Raw genomic sequence first — 22287 nt, 5'->3', positions numbered from 1 at the left:
GGCTCTTAATATTTCTTTTCATAGAAAATGATTAGTGTGTCTAGCTCAATTTATAAGTTTGCTTCTTTGAAAACTTTCTTGCATGAGAGCCATGTTTTGGTGTTAGGGTAAAATGATACATGAAGGTTCTTTTTCAGGGCACATTAGGTAGCCAAGGCCACTTGATTTTTCTGATCACAAACAAACAGGCTAGGTGGGATAGAATTCCACAATCTGTGCTTGCTTTTTCATTGTGCTTATTTGAGTGCAGTTACCCATGCAGAATAGCTAATAATACTGTGGTTAGTAAATTGGATAATAACTAATAATATTTACTAAGTAGTAAATAACTGGACATACCTGTCTATCTGCATGAATACATACCTGCTGTGCACACACCATGTATGCAGACGAATGCCAGAGGAAAGAGGAAGCAGAAAAATGATCTGTATAGTACTGTTGATGGACTACTGTGTTAGAAATAATTGTTCATTGCCTTGTTTTGCATAGGGAGGTGCTGGCCCTTTATTATCACAGTAAGAAAGGCACTTAGACTTTGTAAGGCGTCATTTAAATGCTGTTTGTTATACCTGCCGGTTTAAGAAACAAATATTACAGATAATCTTCTATGCCTTCTATACCTTGGGCCCTGAGTGGTGTGGCATTGACCAGGACTGTTCCCCATGGGCACCACATCATGCAGACCTCAGCCTTAGCAGAGATTAACCCCTCTTGGTCATTCACACTCTTACAGGATTTGCTTACCAGGGGACAACCCTGTCAGGAATAGTCAGGAATGATGGTCCTGTGAAAACTTTGTGCTGTGCTGTCAGATAAAGGCAGGGCCCCGCAGGTGGTACCAAGGGGGAGCTGCCCAGGGGCCTATCTCTTGCCACAGGTCTGTCCTGTGGCCAGGGGATTTGAGCAACACAGCCCTGTCCTGTGAGCTGTGCTGGGCACGGGCCCTGCAGCTCAGCACAGCCCCCATGGCTCAGCCTGGCTGCGCTGTGGGCACTGGGTGTGATGGGCACGATCCTGCATCTCCTCCAGTCAGCATCGCTTGGCACCTCCTAGACACCCTCACCATAGGCAAGTCTGGAGACACAGGCTGCATTGTTTGTAATAGCCAGTGAAGTCTGAAGTATAAAGCATATGATGCAGCACTGTATTATGTTCCTGTGGTATAATATGCTACATTTATTTTCTTCTACTGCCACATTATATTTAGCATTCATTTGCTGATTTTTGGGAATTGGGTAGTGGAATAGAAGTACTGTTGGAGTACCCAAGTAAATGCAGACTGTATAGAGAGTTAAAAACAAGATTTGAAAATTAATGTAGATAAGATGCTGCATGAACTTTTTTTTCCATTTTCATTAGTTTCTGACTGTAGATTATTTTCTGTTATTAAAAGAGATACATAATATGTTAAATAAATTGGAAGCTTTGTCTTTTATACTGTGTCTGCATTCCCTTTGCTGATCTCTGTTTAAAGAAATGTGCTTTTCAAATAGATGAAGATACAGATGAAGATTAGGAGGTTGCATTAGGGAAACTCTGGTACTGGCAAGACTAATGTCTTGAGGAAAAAACAGATTATTAAGTTCATTCTAGGCCATATCTCTGTACCAGTAAAGTCTAGTGTTTCAAGTGGCACAAAAGATCCTTTTCAGTATCTCATGGAAACATGATTTGAGAGTTGCAATTCGTATTCAAAGTTGATGGCTAGATTCCCTGCCAGGCTAAGATGATTTATGTCAAAGTGGCAGTGGAGCATATTATATGGGCAGTATGTTGCACAGAGGATGATGAAGCATGTTTGTAAGGGGCCAACATCCATTGGCAAGGTCTGAAGCTGATGGTGTAAATTTATAGTGAAGGTGATAGCTATGTGATAGGTATGTCCTTTTCATAGGGAGAAGGACAGCAAACAAGTGAGAGGAAAAAGGGAAGGTTTTTCTACTGCTTAGCATGGAAGGCAAGTGATGAGATATCTCAAATGAGCATCCTTCCATAGGTGTTCTCTTCAATGAAACAAATGTTCTCAGTAACATTTTCCCATAGTAATTCTGTGGTTTTTGTCAGGACATGCTCTAGCTACCTGTTGCTTACAGTGCTGATAGTGCTGCACCAGGGTAGGTGTTGGATACTGGCTGTTTATAGAGCTTTGTGCATGCAAAACTCAGCATGGCAGACAGCAAGACATTTAAGGCAGTGTTTAACACTGTGTTAAGGTCTTAGCCTTTAAGTCTCTTCCTGTGCTAAGTTAGGAGGTGCAAGGCAAGTCAGTGTCCCTCTTAGGGTAGCTAAGTAGATAAAACACAGTCCAGCTTGGAACTGGATGAGGTATGAATGTTTTCATCTTTACTCTTCACTCAAGATAGTGAGTGCAGTACTGCTAACTTGTTAACAGCATTGGGCCATTGCCATTATACTGCATATTGTGACAGGCTGATGAAGTCTGTGTGAGGCTGAGCTGAATCATGTGAAGTTACCAGCTTAGGTCTCTGGTAGCTTGGGTATGTGTATACTTCTGTTCATTTATTTCACAGTGTAGATAACAACTTGGAGTCTTCTCTGGATTTTCTTTATTGAAGTAAAATCCATGCAAGTTTGGTAAAAGAAAGTTTGATGGCCTCTGATATGACAGAGCTCTTAAAAAAGTTGTCAACCCTGAATCCAGCCAGGTTAGACAACTTCTTATTTAACAAAGGTTTCTGTATTCCTAACAGAGATTATAATAGAGGAAAATACTCTTTTGGCACTCAAAATTTACCAGTTATATACAACCAATTTGAAAGCTCACAGGTTGGAATTTCAAGCAATTTTGCAACAAAAGCACACTAAGGCCTTCCAGTTCAAACACAATTTGTTACAGAAAAGCTAAAAATGGTGAAGATTTAATTTTTATGGCTTCTTTAAGAGTTTTCCAGGCTGACTCTGGGGAAGGAGGTGCTGTTGCTTTCAGCACTGGGTTGTTAACTGATGTAGCTTGCGTGTTTGTCAGCACAGCATTTGGCATGAGTCAGGAGAACTGGCACGCTGCTCAGCACAGCCCAGGCCTTGAGACACCAGGTCAGGTTTGAAAACTATTGGCAGAGCTGAGGACAAAACATGTGCTTACTTTCATATCTGTAGCCAATGCTAGAACCCATACTCCCTTGCATCTCTGGCTAAAATGCAATTGGCTTAAACCATGTAAAAAAGAATTAAAAACACGACTGCTTAAATGAGAGCAGTTAAAGAAGAAAATAAGGTATCAATTCTGACTACAGGGTTGTCCAACTTGCCTTGTTACCATTGAATGCTGGTTTTATTTTTTTCTTCAGTTAGAATTGAAGAGTCATTCCTGAAGTTTAATTGTCCTGAAGTACTTTCAATTATAGAATGTCTATAAGTGACAGAAGAAATTATATCTTACAGACTTACCTAAACGAAGAGTTTTCAGCCAGGAAATAAAACCACTAGAAACTGAACAGCAGCTTTTGATGTTTTAGTTTGGAAAGTAACATTAAAGAGATCATAAAACCCAAACCTTGTGTTTTAGGAGAATTCAGAAGTTGTTTTCTTAATATATAAAATTCCTTAATATGTGTCTCACCACAATCTAGAGAGCTTGAAAAATCTATATATATAAAAAAAGAGGTTTCAAAATTAAAACCACTTGTGAAATATAGGAACAAAGGAAATACAAAACAATGACAAGCTAAAGAACGGAAGTAAAATAATTAAAGCAGTTTCTTGCTTGGTTTTAAGGAATTTGGATGGTGTGATAGCTCTGCAAGCATGTCACGCAAAGTGGTATTGTGCCTTGGATAAACTACAGCTTCTGTGCACTTGGACAGTTTCTGCTGCACTGAGCCTTCATCTTGGTCTTGTGTAGGGCTGCTTCTTCCTGCATGTATGTTGTGTACTGCAGACTAAAGAGAGGACTATCCCCTTTCTCCTCAGAGCATGGGAGAGTGCACAAACCATTCCCCATCTTCTCTTTTTTCATAGCTCTGCCATTCTGAGCACGTTTTTCTTTGATGTTAATTAGTGCTTCTTTACAGTGCCATTTGCAAGACCAAACTCAGAAAAATAAAGCAACAGCATATTCTTGCCTCTTGTGGAGCCAGCTACTCTGCCTGGTCACAAAGCACAGACTATCGTCCTACCTGGGCTTGTAGTTCCTATCTGCCAGGTACTCAGTTGCTGCATGGAACTGTAGACTTCTCTGCTCCTGAAGTGATGTATATCAGCCCTGTGGACCAGTGCCTAAATACTGAACAAGCACTTTAAAAATGAGGGATAATAAAAGAAAGCTTGAGGGCTGGTCTGTGGCCAACTACATCTGCAGCTGCTAGCTTCATAGTGGACTAACATGTTATCCAATCTAATGATCAAAGAGAGAGCAGACTGTGTGATTATGGGATAAGTTACTAAAATTGTCAAGTCATATTAATAAAAGATTGTATGGTGAAAGAATGGAATAAAATGAAGAGTTTGTTTCTTTTATGAATGCTGACCTAAAGATTTAATATGTGCATCAAAGGGAAAATATTTGAGAGAAGTGTTACTTGACATGAGTGCTTAGTAATGCAGTCTAAATCCTCACCCAACTTCATTTGTTTCACAAAAGTTACATAGTCCTATGAGGGGGGGAAAAAGGAAAATCTAGCCAGAAGAACAGCTGTGGAAGCCAAATTTGAAGTGAGTGGGTTGCAATGCAGGAGACAATGTAAAAATCTATTGATATTAGCATTTCCAAAACTACACCTACAGTTATACAACCCAGTTATCTAATTTATAGAAAGAGAATGAGGTCTGAAATTTTCATGACCTTTAGATGTTCTCCTGTGCTGCTTGAGCACCCTGTTTACCTTCTAGCAAAAGACAGCTCTCTGCATGGAGAGCCTCATCTGTTTGAGGCACAAATATTCCAGTGCATAATATAAAAGGCAGTTGGATCTGAAACACTTCTATCTCTTATTAATTAGATCAGCCAGCAGCCTGGAAAATGTAAAATTCAGATTGGTCCAGGCAGTCTTTTTTTTACTCTAGGCACATGATTAGCCTAATATCTGTTGCTAAATTCCCATTATTGAGGTTTTATGTTGGGGCTTGCTGCAACAGAGGAGAATTTTATGCACAGCTGTGTGTAAAGCAGATTTTTTTCCCAAGCAAAAATGCTGTGGCAGATGTGGGACACTAAGTTGCCTAAACATAGGTCTCTGGTGCCGCTTGAGACATCGCAGGGTGTGTGAGACATCCACATGGTACCAATGGATTTAGCAGAAGACCTGGAGGAGACCTTTACTGGAGTGGCAGCAGAAGGGCAGGCAGAAGGTCAGGAAGGTCAGATACCCTAGAGCATTTCAAATGGCCCTGTGTAGCTAAGTTTAGGCAATTGACAGAATCCCTAAAAGTGATGTTCAGTCATCGTAGCGTTTCATATAATCCACTAGGACTCCAGCTATTTGTGAGAAACTTGTCTGTTCCATGGGTCAGTCCTGTGTCACATCATGTGGATGTTTAGGTACATGACTCCATCTCAAGTTGTACTGTGTGCTTGTGTTCAGGAAGCTAGGTGCAGTTCTTCAGGGTGCTGGTGGGATTTGGATCCAAGCTCAGATGCCTTTCAAATAGTCTCTGCCTGTGCATTAGAAAGTCTCAGTCTCCCCTTATAAATAGTGGAAGGATTAGGCAGAACAATTTCTAGTCCAGAATGCTGTTTGTCGTGCCTTAAGCTAGGTTGTCTGTGTTTTGTATGGATCTCTCCAGAGCTTCACTTTTATAGCAACTTAGTGTCTACACATTAACTAAATACCTAAATTTAGGCCTCTGAATCTAAGGCTGAATCCTGCTCTGAGAAATAATCCTAAGAATGTTGATTTGCAATAATTTTATGAGTGCTATAGTGGGAGTAATTTGACTGTCGCAGTGGAAGGACTGAAAAAAGGACAAAAATCTCTCCCCGGAGAGAAGTGGGAGAGAAAAGTATTAAAAGAACAAACTCTTTAGGGACATATCTGGGTAACAGCAGTTTTGAGGAGAGGCAGGCATGCAAGCACTGAATTGCTTTTGATTGAATAAGGTCCTGTTTTGCTGCAAGAAGCTGTTTGGCTGTAGAGACCAGTGCCCTTGCTCCCCACGTGAAGTGAACCCTCACTCCTGGGTTGTGTTGAACTGATCACAGCAAACAAATCTCTTGTTTTGTGGGGGAGCAGTATGAGGTGCCACAGGGATTTTTACTTTGCTACAGTTGTCAGCTTCAGACCTTAGCCATAGGGTACAACATTCGTCCCCCAAAAAAGCCAGAGTCAGAGGTGCTTTGCCTGCATTTCCATTCAATGTTGCAAAATTCTGTCCTTAAAATTTGTATTTTAAGGATTGAGAGATGTGATGATAAAAATGTTTGCTGACTGACTTTGCAAAACCTCCTTTCTGCATTCCTCACACTCCTCCCAGTAGTTTGGGAAAAGAACCTTGGAAGAAATATTAAAAACTACTTGAAAATAGAAATTCAGAGTTTTTTTAAAATAGGTTATATCTCCTTAATTCTGAACAATAGATATCGATTTCAAAGGATTAAAACTGAGGGAAATAAAGAATAGTCCAAAGAATAATGCAAGTGATTGTTCAGATTAATTATTCAGCTGGAAATAGCTGATTTAGACCATTAGATGGCAGCATGAATTTGTGCAAGAATTTCTCAGCAAAAGCATTCTCAAAAAAGTTGCCTTTTTCTATTCTGAAGCTTTTCATGACTTTAAAATGTCATAATTCCAGCACAAATCAATTTAAACCAGGTTTTCTGCAAGGCTTTGTCTCATCATTTTCTTCAAGTTTTCCTCTTCTATAATAACTGAGGCTCTAATGCAGTAGCTTCAACAGCAGTTTTCCTTTTTTATGTAAATCTAGTGTGAGTAAAGGATGCCAGTTTGCCAGCAGTGACAATTAAGTGTTTGGTTTATCTGCACAAAGCATGAATTCTGCATTTCATCATATTAATTCATTCCTCAGGCCTGCCCTAAAGACATTTCCTTAAAGATAAGGCTACAACTTGGCCATTAAACCTGCAGTCTATTTGTACTAAAGAAGCTTTCAGATTATTTGAACATCTATTTGCTTGTAAGGGACTGAGATTGCCAGCTGATACTTAATTCAGTTGTGTACATTACCAGTTGAGATAGGATTCAGATCATATCTAAAAGCAAAGCCTTGTCCATCACCCTTTTATTTCCCCTGCTAGTGCACTGGCATTATGGTGTAATAATCCAGTCACAGACTTTCAAATTAATTCTTTGTGTTCATCTTCTGCATGCTACATTTCACTTCCCCTGGCCTGTTTGTTCCCACTAGTTGCCTGCCTCCCACACAGACATATTGTTACAAGAAAAGTGTTGAGTACAGCTGTGCTAAGATTTTTCTTTGCTAGTATCTGTTTCTAGGAAAGGAAAAGGGAGAAAGTCAGTCCATTTCCTGTTGGTTTAAAACAGCAGAAACATCTGTTTGTCTTAAGATAGTTTTCCCAAAAGAACAGTGGCAAGGGAGCTTGCAGGTGATGAGCTTTGCCATTGCCAGTAGCTATCAGTTTAGACAATAGTGATTATATGGTTGGCTTAAAACAAAATAAGATTCCTTAAGTGGCAGAGGATATTTATTCCTGCAGTAAAATTTTTGACAGCTAATGTTTAATTTCTACAGTGTTTTAAATCTTAAATATACATAGAGTATCTGGGATCAGAAAACCCAGATTCTGCTATGGAATCTACAGTTTCCACTAAATTCTGTCCGAGATTGATTTTTCTGCAGTCCCCTCATCCTGTTATCATGAATTTGCACAATGAACACAAAATGGTGTTGGGTGAGGTGTCCTGGCACAGGGTGCGTATAATCCTTCCGACAAATGCATCCTCTCACTACCATCCACTGCATTAATGGCTACATTTAGCCTCTAAGGGATCAATAACATATATACTCTTAAGTGTATTTACAACATTACACTGACAGCTGTTAAAATAATGTTATGTAGGCTAAAAATCAAGTTGACAGAATAGAGAGCAAGGTTTGAGGTTAGAGTTCCAAGTACAGTGTCCCTTCATTCTCCAAGTCAATGCACTTACCTGGTACCATTAAAATCTTTTTAACCTTAAATGTAGAGCATTCTAGATGCTTCATTGCTCTTTGTGCCTAAAATGTGATGCTTCAGGCATGGCATTTTACAGTATTGCAGCATTCTAATCACTCTTTGCTCAAGATGAAGTTGTTTTGTCAATGAACTTTTGGCCCTATTTGTAGAGGAGCTCCTAAGCCCTAATGCTTCAATCTTTTCTTAATTAGTATTTTTATTCATTTTCTTTCAGGATATAGTGACCTTCCCAGACCACTTGCTTTCTTGCTTTATGCTAAGAGCATTGCCCTTGCCTTCTGTGGTCCTTGGCTCATGTTTTGACTAATTCTCCTGAAGCTTCTTCAGTGGACAATGTTCTTTACTTTGGGTCTTTAACTTCCTCAGATTTTTATCTGGTCTGGAGGAAATATATCTGGCTCCAGATGTGTCTCCCAAGCTTCAGATGTGATTTTTCTTGTTCTTACAGAGGCTGAAAACATAAAGAAGGGTAATACAATCCTGATCTTTGGTTTCCTAATGTTTGTCTTTCAACACTGCCCTTCCACTTGAGAGACTTCCTGTAAACCTTCTCATCCAAAGATCCTCAGAGCCAACAGCCTGCCCCAGCACCTTGTGAATCACTTCAGTCTGTTGGCTTTGCAACTCACTGGGTGTTCTTTCTCTAGCCTGCCTTTAACACAGCCAACTTTACTTTCAGGATATGGACAGAAGACTAGTCTGGTTGGTATGTATGAAAACAAGCACTGATTCAGAATGCTCCTCCAGGAGCAGGAATATTTTGGGTGTGTTTGTTCTTTCCACACAGTTAGCTTTTTATTCACCCTTATCTTTTTCCTGTCCTTGTGCTGAACTAAGGGTATTTCAGATGGGACACCTGTGAGATAGTGAGTTCAAGGAAACAAGCCTGTGTGGCCTCCTTTCTTCTTATGGCCTTTCTGCTGTGTCCAGAACCTGAATATTGGTTACCAGTAAATATGTTCTCTTTCCTTTGCCTGCTTGTTTTGGTAATGACAGAGGTGAACTGCTCTTAGAGCTCAAACTTTACTTTGAGAGGTTGCCATAATTTTCCTGAGGGAAGCAAGCAGAAAGGTTAGTGGCTAATTTTTTAACAGCTTATATCTCTGTAAGATCTGACTGGAATTGTACTCTATCCCTACAAGGTCTTTGTCACTTTTGAAATGAAAGTTCTGCCACAGAATGAGGAAGTATTAAATATTGTGAAGGAAGGTTTTAAAGATTCTTTTGTAACAGAATATGTGCAGTCTGAAGGCAGAACTTTTCACCAGCAATCACTGTGTTATAGTTTCTCTTCACATCTTGTCTATTATATTGATTTTGGTGGGTGCTTGTATTCTGTGCAAGAAAAGTACAGTTAACATCTCTTCTGAAATGCCAGTTCACAGGATCTTCCAAAGATCTCCATGTCTTTATAAGGTATTTTAAAGAAGAATGCCAGTTTAAGTTGGTTTTTACTGTCACAGAAAGGATAGGTGCACTCACAGGTGCTCATCAAGTACTTCAGCACCATAATTTGTTTGGCTTAAACGTTTTACTAAAATGGTTTACTAAAATGGTTCCCTTCAGTAAAGGTAATCTCTATGTTGACCTTGTTTAGCTAAGTCAAACATTGTAATAACCATTTCACGTGCTATGAAGAATTTCTTTACAAAAAGAGTTGTCAAGCAATAGAACAGGCTGTCCAGGGAAGTGCTTCAGTCACCACTACAGAGGGATTTAGTTTCACTTAATGAAATAGTTTTGTGGTGTACTTGTTAGTGCTGGGTTAATGGTTGAAATCGATTTTCTTAGAGTTCTTTTCCAACCTAAATAATTTTATGATTCCATTTTAACAGTCTTTGGTATCTCTGTCCTTCAAGACTTCTTTTGAGTCCCTGTTCTCTACAATTCCACCTCATTTTATAAACATTTCTTATGTTTCCTACCTTTTAGAAAGGCTGCAACTTTGTATTTTAGTGTACTGATCTAATGTGATCTAGTTTTTTTTTTTCTTTGTTAATATTCAGTACTAAATTTTATTCACTGGACCAACTGAGATCAGTCATTGTGCTTTGGTGACCACTACTGTGGCAGTCTCATTGCATTATGTATGCATTTTTATTAGCAGTGACTTGCTATTTACTTGTCAGTCACTGGTGTAAATCCATTCAAAGATTGAAAAAGAATATTAAATACTTAAAAAGAATATTAAAGGATATTATGTCTTCTTCACCTAGGAAATCTGCACTTTTTATGCTTTTCAGTAGAAAGGAATCAATGCACTGAAAGGTTTCACCAATAATTTTTGGTTTCTCACCTTTTGGCTCTTTACAAATCTTCTGTATGGTTAATTAAGAGACACCTTCATATCCCCTTCCAGGTGGAGATAAATCTTCCTTCTTAAGGCCATCCACTTTTTTGTCAGCATTCTGATATGATGTGCAGGGCAACTCTGGCTTTGCAATTGACCAAGCTCTCTCTCACATTTCTTTTCTTTGCAAGTCTGATGGCACAGAGGAGATTTCTGGATAGAAGCTTTAGCTGGCCATGCATGGCCATTTTTAGAGGTTGCAGAGTGGATAACTAGCAAGGTAGGGGAGTGTGCATCCTCAATTAACTGTGCTCATCTGCTGAGGAGTGGCTTATTAAATCAGAATTAAGTGTGCTTTTTCAGCTTGTTCTTGCTTTCAATCCTGCAATTTCCAGTTTTAAAGTAATAGGTTAAATTTCTTACTCATGATAATGCAATTTAATTCCTGTATGTTTACATTCCTCAAAGTGGGAAGAGAATGTAGAACAGTACACACTAATTGTTTGAATGGTGAGAATCACTTTGTGAGCTTTCTTGAGCCTTCTTCCTCTGTGGACCGTCTTCCTCCTTCAGGTTAATTAATTCCTAAGAACTCCTAGCCCTGAGATGTTTTTACTAGTAACACTTTTATTAGTATCACATTACTGGCATAAGTATATGATGAAATGAAATAAGTGAGATACTTCATTCTCTCATTTACTTAGTGTCGAGGCTGGCAAGTGACATTATTTTTTTTTGACATCAGTTTCTTATATAAAAAGAAAATGATTCTGCAGTCAGATATTCAGCATTGTTTATGTTCTTTTACTGTAATGGCTATTTGGACAGCATTCTCAGTAACCACTCTGCATACTTGTAAAGATTAGTGAGTAATACAGTTCATGGGAAATTTTATGAGTTGAAGTAGATAAGAGTATGAGATGTTTGTCTTCTGGATGTCTGCTTTAACCTCTGAAATATACAGTGTACATCACAGTTTCATTATGTTTTTCCCCTTTTATTCTTATTATACTTGGTTTTGTGTCACAGAAAAGAATATTTTCTTTTTCCTGGTATTTATCTTTTCCTTCCCCCAGCCCCCAACTCCATTTCAGCACTGTCCACTTGACATTTTCCAATGTCTTTAACTCTGGAGGCAGTATTCTTGTTATGTTCCTATATTATTTGTGCTATTTTTACAGTCAAGAATAAGTTGACGTTTTGTAGACCATTCTCATTACTTAGTTATTCAGTTGATAGGTAAAAATACTTCTTCAGAGGATCATAAAATTTTGTTCCATTTTCTCATATTGATTCTGTTGGTTTTCACTTGTTTTTTCTACCTCAGTCTTCAATATGCAGTACTTTGGAGGTTTTTCTCATCATCATTTTTCCTCTGTTTTTTTCCCTATTACTTCTTCCTAGCCTTTTTTGTTTGTTTTTTTTTTTCTTCTTACATATCTCTTGCACTAGTTTCTCTTTAAGAGAGAGTACTTGGGCTGGTTTTGAGACCCTTCTGGAACTTTGACAACTGCTTCATCTTAACTTCAGGGGTTTCAGTTGAAGGAGAGAGAGCAATAAAACTGGAAGCAGAGACTTGAAATTACTCTGAAAGTAGTGCTCCACAGCTAATTCAGTATGTTTGCTCTATTACTTGTCAGCTTAATCCATGATGCTTCAAACTTCTGAACTTAAAGTGTCTGTATCTTTCTGTTGGTTTCTTCTAATTACTTGTAATGAGCAACAGTTCTATTTTTTACTTCTTGTTGTACATATTTGCTATAAATGGTAAACAATCAGTAGTGATAAATGCAGAGAGTAAATATTGAAATATTTATTTCAGTCAAACGTCTATTGAGCAACTTGGAATTCGGAGAAACAGTGATGTGGCAATATTATTGTCTTGTCATCACAAATTCTGCTGGGAAGATTCCAGATTAGTTAATGTTATGTTAAACTGAATCCTCCTCCCTCTTGTTTTTCACTCAGGAATGTTTCGATATTGTGATCGTGGAAATATGAGTAAATTCTTTTTCTTACTAAGTTACTCATACTGCTTGAAGGAAATACATAGCCTCTAGCTCAGGAAAAGAAAAAAAAATAGAAAAGGGAGTTATCATTAGCTTCATGAAAAATTCCCAGACTCACAACAAAGTTTAAAAGAAAGTATAAATAAAGACAGACAGAAAGGTATAAAACTCAGCTTGAAATTACTGTGTATTAAAGGTAGATTGTGTATGACTAATGTGTTAACCTTACATGTTATGTGCCAACTCATTTTTAGGTAAAGAGAGTAAAGTAAATCTTTTATTTGTGGGATTCAGTTAAGCATTTTATTGTATTAGATAAGGATAATGTTTTCATTAAACTGAAGGAGAAGGGGATTTGTATAAGAAATGCAGGGGGGGAAAAGGAAAGAAAAATAATCAGCAGTATTAAAAGTCAAGCTAGGAGGAAGATTATTAGGTACAGTTCTTCCAATTTTAGAATCAACCTTTTAAGTTATTTTTGTTAAAGGTGCACAAGAAGTAGGAAAATGTTCATGAGATGTAGAAGGCATCATAGGCAGGAAGACTTGAGTGATAGAGAGGACTGATATATTAGAAATGCAATAAGACTAGACTTTCCAGTCTAAAATGGAAGATTAATAACAGAGGCACTAGTAGTACTAACTCTGTTGTCACCTGAGGGTTATTCAGTTGAAAATCACAGAACAGAAGTGTTATATTATTAAGTATTTGCAAGAGAATCCGAGAACTAACGTGGTTGAATTAGTGGAGAGGAAAATGTGATTTTTAAGATGTGTTGAGCAATATATTCTGGCATAGATACATAAGTATTCCTATTATACAGAACACTGTTTGCTTTTTATTGGTATGTTGTCTATCATTCTTGGCTTTTGTATTTCACAATGGGAGCAAGTATGGGGAAGGGCTGTGAAGGATGATCAAGACAGTGGGTAGCCTTTTATACAGAAAAGTTCTGAAATACTTTAACTTGTTCCCTTTCAAAGCAAAGGCTGACAGGGAGTAGGAAAGCTCATCTTGGAGGGTAAACAACCGAAAAATAAATAAGCAATATAAATTATGGGCCAGTATTGACACAAAACAAAATAATATATGTAAAAGTAGGTGAACAGTAGGAGATTCCTAAGTATCAACTCAGCTTCTAGATCATCCTCCCAGCAGAAGCAAGTAATCTCATTTGTTTTCTAATAGACCTTAACAGATAAGGAGGATTACATTATGCAGTTGCCTGCAACTCATGGATTTTGGCTCTTTAATGTGGGATTTTCTTGCATTCTTTCATTTGAAATAGAGAAAACATTTCTATGTTTTAAAATGGGAAGCATCTTTGTTATGTTTTCTAACTATTTTTTTAAAAAATGGACAGATGCTTTTGAATGTCTTTCTGTTAATAATATGTTTCCATCACATGGTTTTCTTTACAATTCTTACGTAGTCACTTAAACATTCTTTTGCTTAGGGATTTTCTATAACTAGGTCAAAATTGGTTTCATAAATGACCATAGCAAATACCAAATAGAGAAAAAAAACCTGAATAATTCAGAATTAATTAAATTCATTTAAAGTTTTAAAAGATTTGACTTATAATTTAGCACCATCCTTCGAATGAATAATAATCTGGGACAAGTATACATGAGTTTTCTTCTTTTAATTCACATCTAGGTAGCTGGGAGGAGGTCAGCATTCAAATAAGGGATGTCTGTGGCTAAAACATACACAGTGTGTGCCTTGCTCACTTTACATTAAAAATGGTTTTGGAGGATGTGAAAGTAAGCTAGAAGGGAACAGCCAGACTAATTAATCATAGAATCATAGAATGGTTTAAGTTGGAAGGGATCTCAAAGATCATCTTGTTCCAACTCCCTGCCATGGGTGGGAACACCTTCCACTAGACCAGGTTGCTCCATGCAACCTGTTCCAGTGTCTCACCACCCTCCCATTAAAGAATTTCCCACTCATGTCCAGCCCACCCACCAGCACCCTCCAGTCTTCTTGGCAGAGCTGCTCTCAATCTGTTCATCGCCCAGCCTGTGTTGATAACAGGGGTCACCTCTACCCAGGTGCAGCACTGTGCACTTGGTCTTGTTAAATCTCATGAGATTCCTATGGGCCTGTTTATTGAACTTGCCTAGGTTCCTCTGGATGGCATCCCATCCCTCAGGTGTGACAACCTCCCCACTCAGCTTGGTGTCACGTGCAAACTGGCTGAGGGTGCACTCGATCCCTTTGTCTATATTATAAATGTAGATATTAAATAACATCAGTCCCAATACAGATCCTTGAGGGACACCACTTGTCACTGATGTCCATCAGGACAGGGACACTAACTGCTACATTCATGCTGCACTGTCCAAACACTTTCTTATCCATCTAACAGTCCGTCCATCAAATGTGGTTCTTTCCAGTTTAGAGAGCGGGATATTGTGGAGAGTGGCTTGGCAACAAAATCCACTTATTCCCCTCAGGACTCTGTTGCAGCCCATCAGGTCCCAGAAACTTGTTTACATTCAGGTTCCTCAGGTGGTCATGAATCTGACCTTTCCTTACAATAGGGACTTTGGTGGTGTGGGAGAGGTTGCCATTGAAGACTGGCAAAAAAAGTTGTTGAGTACCTCAGCCTTCTCTTCTCTTGTTGTTACCAGTTTTTCAGCAGGGAGCACTTTCTATGACCTTCCTTTTCTGGTTAACATACTTGTAGATGCCCCTCTTGTTATTCTTTACATCCTTTGCCAGGTTCAGTTCCAGCTTCACTTTTTTCCAGCCTCACCCCATCCCTGTACAACTGTGCTTCATCTCTATACTCTTTCCAGGTTACCTGTCCTTGTTTCCATGCCTCTGCATTTGCTTCTTTCTCTTTAGTTTGACTTGCAGTTCCCTACTCAGCCACACAGATCTCTTGTTTTTCTTGACCAGTTTCTTGTTCCTGAGAATTGCTAGCTCTTGTGCTCCATGGAAGATTTCACTAAAGATCTGCCAGCTCTGTTTTGCTTTCTTGTCCCTGAGGGCAGTCTCACAGGAGACCCTATTGAGTATCTCCTTGAATATATATGGAAGTTAGCTTTCCTAAGATTCAGGAGCCTAAGTTTACTCTTTACCTGACCCATAATCCCTCAGGACTGGAACTACACCAAGTTCACTGGTCACTGTAGCCCAGGCTGCCTCCAGTCTTGATGTCCCTCATTAGCTTGCTTGCATTGGTGACCAACAGATCCAGTATCACATCCCCTCTGGTAGGGCTGTCTATTACTTGGTTCAGGAATCATAAAGTAGAATCATCAAGGTGGGAAGAAACCTTTAAGATCATCAAGTACAATATCAATGCACCACTACCACTCTTATACCACTAAACCACAACATCCAGTGCCTCTTAAACACCTCCAGAGATGGTCACTCCACCACCTCCCTGGGCAACCTATTCCAATATCTCACCACCCCGATCATGAAATTTTTTTTTCTAACATCCAATCCCAATTGCCCCTGTCTCAGCTTAAAGCCATTTCCTCTTCTTGAGTCTAAACAAACCCAGCTCCCTCAGCTGTTCCTCATAAGACACATTTTCTAGACCTTTCATGAGCCTTGTTGTGCTTCACTAGACATGCTCCAGCTCCTCAAACTGAGGGACCCTAAACTGAACACAGTACTTGGGGTATGGCCTCACCAATGCTGAGTACAGGGGGGTTCCCTAGTCCTGCTGGTTACATTATTGATACAGATGCCATTGGCCTTCTTGGCCACCTGGACATTCTGCTGGCTCAGATTCAGCCAGCTCATATTCAGCCAGCTGTCAACCAGCACTGCCAAGTCCCTTTCTGCCGAGCAGCTCCTCCTGCAGCATGGAGTGCTGCATGGGGTAGTTGTGAGTGCTGGACTTGGCCCTTTGCCTTAGTGAACCTCATGCAGTCATCCTTAACCCACTGATTGCCTGTGCAGGTCTCTCTGCAAAGCCTTCCTACCCTGCAGCAGAGCCACACCCAGCTGAGTGTCATTGGAAAATTTATTGCACTCAGTCACTACATCCAGATCGTCAGTAAAGAGATTAAACACAGATTTAACAGGTCCAGCCCCAAAACTGTGCCTTGGAGAACACCACTAGCAGCTGGCTGCCAACTGGATTTAGCTCCATTCACCACAACTCTCTGGGCCCAGCCATCCAGCCAGGTTTTAACCATCAGAGAGTCCACCCATCCATGCTGCAAGAAGACAGTTTTTCTAGGAGGATGGTGTAGGAAATGGTGTCAAAGGCTTTACTGAAGTCTGGGTAGACTACATCCACAGCCTTTCTCTCATCTACTAAAGTGAGTCACTTTGTCATAGAAGGAGATCAGGCTGGCCAAGCAAGGCTTTCCTTTTGTAAATGCATTTTGGCTGGGCTTGATCCTCTTGTTGTCTTGTATGTGCTATGCAATGTCACCCTGGATGATCTCTTTCATAACCTTGCCTGGAACTGAGGTCAGGCTGACAGGCCTGTTGTTCCCCAGATCATCCTTCCAACCCTTCTTGTAGATGGGTATTACATTTGCTAATTTCCAGTCAGCTGGAACTTCATCAGTTGACCAGAACTGCTTTTAGATTATAGGGAATCTATTGGAATTCACCAGTTCCTCCATGACTCTGGGGTAGATCCCATCTGGGCCCATAGTCTTGTGGGTGTTTAGTTAGCATAGCAGGTCACTAACCATCTCCTCCTCATTTACGGGGGCTTCACCAGCTCCCCATCACCAACTGCTACCTCTGGGACCTGGGTATTCTGAGGACAGCTGGTCTTGATATTAAGGACTGAGGCAAAGAAGGCATTAGGTATCTCTGCCTTTACCTCATCCCCTATCACTACTCTCTACATTTAACAAATGCTGAAGACATTCCTTTTGCTGCCAATGTATTCATAGAAACTTTTTTTGTTAGCTTAAAGTATAGTGTCTAAATCAAGTTCTAGCTGGGCTTTGGCCCTTCTAATTTTCTCCCTAGATGACCTTGCAACATCTTTATAGTCCTCCCAAGTTACCAGATCCTCCTTCTAGGGGTGATATATTCTCTTTTTCTTCCTGAATTCTCTGTTTATTCAGGCTGGTGAAGTAGTTATCCTCCATGCATTCCAGGAGTCTCCTGGATTGCCTACAGCTCACCCTGCTACTTTCCCAGCAGATGTCAGGGTGGTTAAAGTCCCCCAGTAGGACAAGAGCCTGTGAGCAAAATCCTTCCTGGAACTGGAGCAACAAGGCTTCATCTATAAACTCTGCTTGATCAGGCAGCCTAGTCTGTAGTAGACACAGTTCAAGAATAATGGACTGTAGCTCTCAAAAGGGGTACTTGGAAAAGAGAGCCTCTTTGTTCCCAGGTGTTGTTGTGGATCTGCTGAAAGAACCAGAAGGTTCACTGTGTGGAGACAAAAGTGACTATACTGGATGTTTCCTTCTTCAAACCATAGAACTCACATCTGTAAGAAATGCACGTGGCTAATGGACTGCTTAGGAAAATAGGATATAGCCAGGGAACAGCTGCACTAAGCAACTTGCTCCCCTAGAGAAATTTCAAATGTTGCAGAGAAAAAGTTGTTCAAGCAAATGCTCTTTCCTACTCCCCTGCATGGTCTGTGGCTCTCTATCCCTCCACTCACAAAGCTCACAGCATTTTCCTGATTAAACAGTGCCAGCAGGGCTGCCAGCTTGATTGAGTTCTTATGAAAAAGGAGCCAGACAGAAAAAGTGCAGAGAGTGACCCTTTCAACAGAGCTGGCATCTGAAGAATGACTTTCCCATTCTGTGTTGTAGCTCATATTTTAGTGGCCTTTATCTTGGCTGCTGAAATATGGTCCCAGTTCCTCTTCACTTTGCTAATATTATGGAGTGGGAATAGGGTAATACTTCCTGTAACACTTGTGTAGTGGGGAAGTAATTGAGTTTACTTGTTCTCTTTTACTTAGTTTAAGAATATGTTGACCATTAGAAATTAGAGAAAACTTCACTGACGTTTTAGTATGAGGCTAAATCTAAATAAAATTCCCGGTTTCTGTGAGCTGCATCTTGCACTTGCTTTTTTTCCCTTTCTAAGAAGAAGGTAACAATATTTATCAAAACCATTTATGCCACTGAGGAATCCAGAGAAATGCAGGAAATGCAGTATGAACACATAACGTATGTACTAATACTTTATTTGTCTTTGTGTGTGTGGATTTGATGGCCAAAAAGGAAGAGGCCCCAAGGGCTCCTTAGTATGCAATTAATATTTTGGCTAGAAAAGCAGCAGATTGTTTCAGTATGCTTACATGTTATGACATCATATTCCAGTAAAATTATAATGAACAGAATTTTTGTTTGTCTCTGTGGCAAACCAAAATGAGTTTTCTAATTGTCAGCAGACCTTGGTGATTTATTTAATTATAGTGGCGCCCACTCACACCAACTTAGTTGAGGTCTGTCAGCATTTCTGTTATGAACCCCTATTTTTAGGGGTTTATAACTAGTTGTAAATATTTACTTATTGCTGAAACTTGACATCAAGGTCACATTCATAGAGCAAATATCCTTTTTCAGGTTGACTATTCTAGTGGCATTAGCTAAAAAGTAGATTTTAGATGCTGTGAACTTAAAGGGAATAAAGGGAACCTGCTTTCCAGACCTCTTATTTGAAGAATCTTTTTAAGAATCTCAAATGTCCAGAACAGCCAGATGAAAATGAACTTGTTTTTATAGGTTATATGTGACTGATTGTGTATTACCTGTTATCACACTTTGTTTTCTTCCAACTGAATGTATCATTTCACATGCCATTTTGTTGTCTTCTAGTCTTACAATCTTCTTTCATTTGGCTGTGTTGGTCAGCTTATGTTCTGAGGAGTATGCCAGCATCATCTGCAAATCTCTTTTACATAAGCATTTTCTCCAAGGAAAACCCTAGCATTTGTAGCTGCCATGTAGAATGCAGGAAGATGCATATTTTCTAAATGAAGATAATTTAAAAACTTTTAGAGACCTAATGAGTCCATATGTGAGGTGTTACTGTTTGAAATCCTGATTCTTTCAGTTCTGTGGCAGAACAGAGTGACAGAGGACTGAGCTGATGAGTAGATGTTCTTCTGATGGAAAATATTGTGCTGATACATTATTGCAGAATAATCACTAAATTCTATATAAATATTCCAAAGATTGCTAAAGCTTTCAGCCCTTTCTGATAACTCATATGTAGTATACTAGGAAGGTTGTTAATGATCAGTGGCAGATACAGCATTTTGCCTTTGCCTGGGCTTGTTCTTTACATGAATGTACATCTTCAGGGTGCAGAAACATTCATTATTAAAAATCAGTTTAATTGTCACACTGTAATTTCAGACTGTAATAATATGTTTACTTTTGAGGCTTTTGTTAATACAGTGTTTGTCCTCACTGAAAAGAGGAGGATGTTGTTTCCTTTGACATGCTCCTTGTTGTAGAGAAGCCAGTAGCCTCACAGATTTTGTTCATTTTCTGAGGATTTCAGGTGTTCCTTTGCACTTTCCTGGCAATGCTCATATTATCAGTGCTGTGTTACAACTCTGCTTGAGGCCAAGGAGAGCAAGAAAAATTTAATCAAAACCATGTAAAAGCCTAATCATTCTGGCGATGCCAAAGAGCTGCATGAGGCTCTAGAGCCACAGGCTGAATATCATTTTTCCTTATTATCACATAAATAGCTCCCTAAACACTCTTTAAATGAAAAGGTGGGGAGGGGAGAGGGAAAAAGAGAAGGCTTGTTGTGGGATTTGAGTTTATAAAGTGGATTAAGTTCATGTGCTTTCCTCCTTTGCAGGCAGTGAGGAGAAAGGTAGGTCTAGTAACTCAACAGGAAACAGGAACTTCTGATGGATATTGTATTTTCCCTAAATCCAGGTAGTTGCTAACAGCACTACCTCATTTTTTCCTCTTTAAAGAGGATTGTGAAGTAATGAGGTGGGACATGCTATCAAGGTGCCTACTGCTTTTGCATTACACAGCTTGTCTTGTGCTAAGTAGCAGCCAACACATGCAGCCATTTCCAGTCCTGCATCTTCTGGGATGGTGGGAAGATTCCTGGAACTCTTCAAGGAACTTGAGAGTACCTGTTGCTGCAGGGAAAAGAGAACTGCAGGAGGCTGTGGCTTCTGGTAAGCTCTAGCAGCTGCCAGTAAGCTCTGTCAGCTGCTCCTGGTCAAAAGCTGCATTGAACTTTCCTTCCAGTCATCTGATTAGAGAGGGTCAAGCACCCTCTCAGCAGGTACTGGGGAAGAACACATGTAAGTGCAGGGCCCAGAGCACTGCTCCCAGAGAGAGCCAGCAGGCACAGCAGAAGATGCAGAAGGGAGTTGGAAACTCTGCTGAGGATGGGGTTGTGCTCAGCAGTGCTGGTGATGCACTACCTGGCACAGTTCCTAGCACCATCTGGAGCAGCTCTCCTGTTACATCAGAGACCTTGAGTCAGAGCTAGCTCCAGAGCTCTAGCCAGGCTGTACAGACAGTGGTCTTGTCTGCAGGAGGTGTGCCATGTCAGAGGATTTGTGTTACCAAAGAAGATGCAGGAAGATGTCAACAAACTACTGATATCACTAGATCAAATGAGTGAGAGATCACTTGGATCCTCTCTAAGACCCTGCAAGTACAAGAGCATGAATTCCCAGCCATACCAAAGGAGGAGCAGGGAGAGTCACTGCTTATTGGGCTGGGAAACTGGGAGGGAGTCCTGTGATGCCAAGAGATGGAAGCTGGTAATTTTTGGCATTGGCAGGAAGTTTTGCTCCATCTGCAAATCTGCAACAATATCAGTGCCAAGTGTTTGAATTCCATTAGGCATGTAGGAACTTTGTAATAGTTTTCCAGAAAGTGTGGTCTGACACTAGAACAGGTCATCCAGAGATGTTGTGGAATCTTCATCCTTGGAGACCTCCACAATACCTTGGACAAGACAGTGTAACTTCAGATCTTGACCATGTTCTGGATGCTGCTTTGGACCAGATAATCTCCAGAAGCCTTTCCAGCTGGAGTTATATAATTTTATGAAAATGTTACATAAGCAAAAGTATTTCCAGGCCTTAATAATTCTCAATAAATGTGTTAAACTATAAACAGTGTTAAACTGTAAACAAGAAAGCAAAGTAAATGCCCTCTTTTTGCATGTCATAGAGGCAACTTAGCTCATTCCTCCAAGGTCCTATAGCCAGAGGTATATTTGAGCCATTGTTATGCTTGGTTCTTTCCATATAAATGTAGTTTTAGAGTTAGGCACAAAGTTTAGGGACATTGAGGCCAGAGTACCTACTCACACTCGTCTGCTTCTGAAGTGTGCTGCTCTCTGGTTAACTTTGTATTTTGTTTTACAGTTGGAATGACTGGGTTACATTTATTAATGAAAATTCAGAAAGTTGTAATATTAAAAAGTTGTCATCCATGTGCACAGATGAAAGTAGAGAGAGCACACTTTAAAAAGGATCCTTTAAGAGGAATAAGGAAAATAGAGTATTGTGTTTGATTGAATCTGGGTTGATTCAATCTAGTTTTGTTTTGATGGAACTTGCTTTTGTCCATGCTTTTGGAGTCCTGGAATCCTGGGCTTTCTTACATTGCTGTAAAATATGAAAAAGTTATTTGTCAAGTGAGGATCCATTTCTGCTAGGTGTATTCTCTGTCATCTGACTTTGCTGTCCCTTAGAGCTGAGCTATGATGACAGGTGTCATATGAACAACCTCACAGTCCTTCTTCCTCCATGCCACTTCCTCCATGCAACTCTATGGGACAGGAGTTGTCTCCCAAGCAGGGCTTCCACTGGAGTTTTGGATTCTCCTTAGGTGAGAGAGAATTTCATCTTCTCAAGACTCAAACCAAGAGGAGAGCAGGGCTAGGCTGTTGGGCTGATAAACAGTAGAGGTCATTGC

The 22287-nt window shown here is 39.8% G+C and overlaps 1 protein-coding gene across 3 annotated transcripts in view; it reads left to right on the top strand.

Moving 5' to 3' along the window:
* STAU2 (staufen double-stranded RNA binding protein 2) overlaps positions 1-22287 on the top strand; it is a 170910-nt gene that overhangs the window by 29580 nt on the left and 119043 nt on the right. The gene's annotated exons all lie outside the window — the stretch shown is intronic.

This window comes from Molothrus ater, chromosome 1 (genome assembly GCF_012460135.2).
Source record: "Molothrus ater isolate BHLD 08-10-18 breed brown headed cowbird chromosome 1, BPBGC_Mater_1.1, whole genome shotgun sequence".
Lineage (NCBI taxonomy): Eukaryota > Metazoa > Chordata > Aves > Passeriformes > Icteridae > Molothrus > Molothrus ater.
This window is presented reverse-complemented; position numbering and strand designations above follow the sequence as displayed.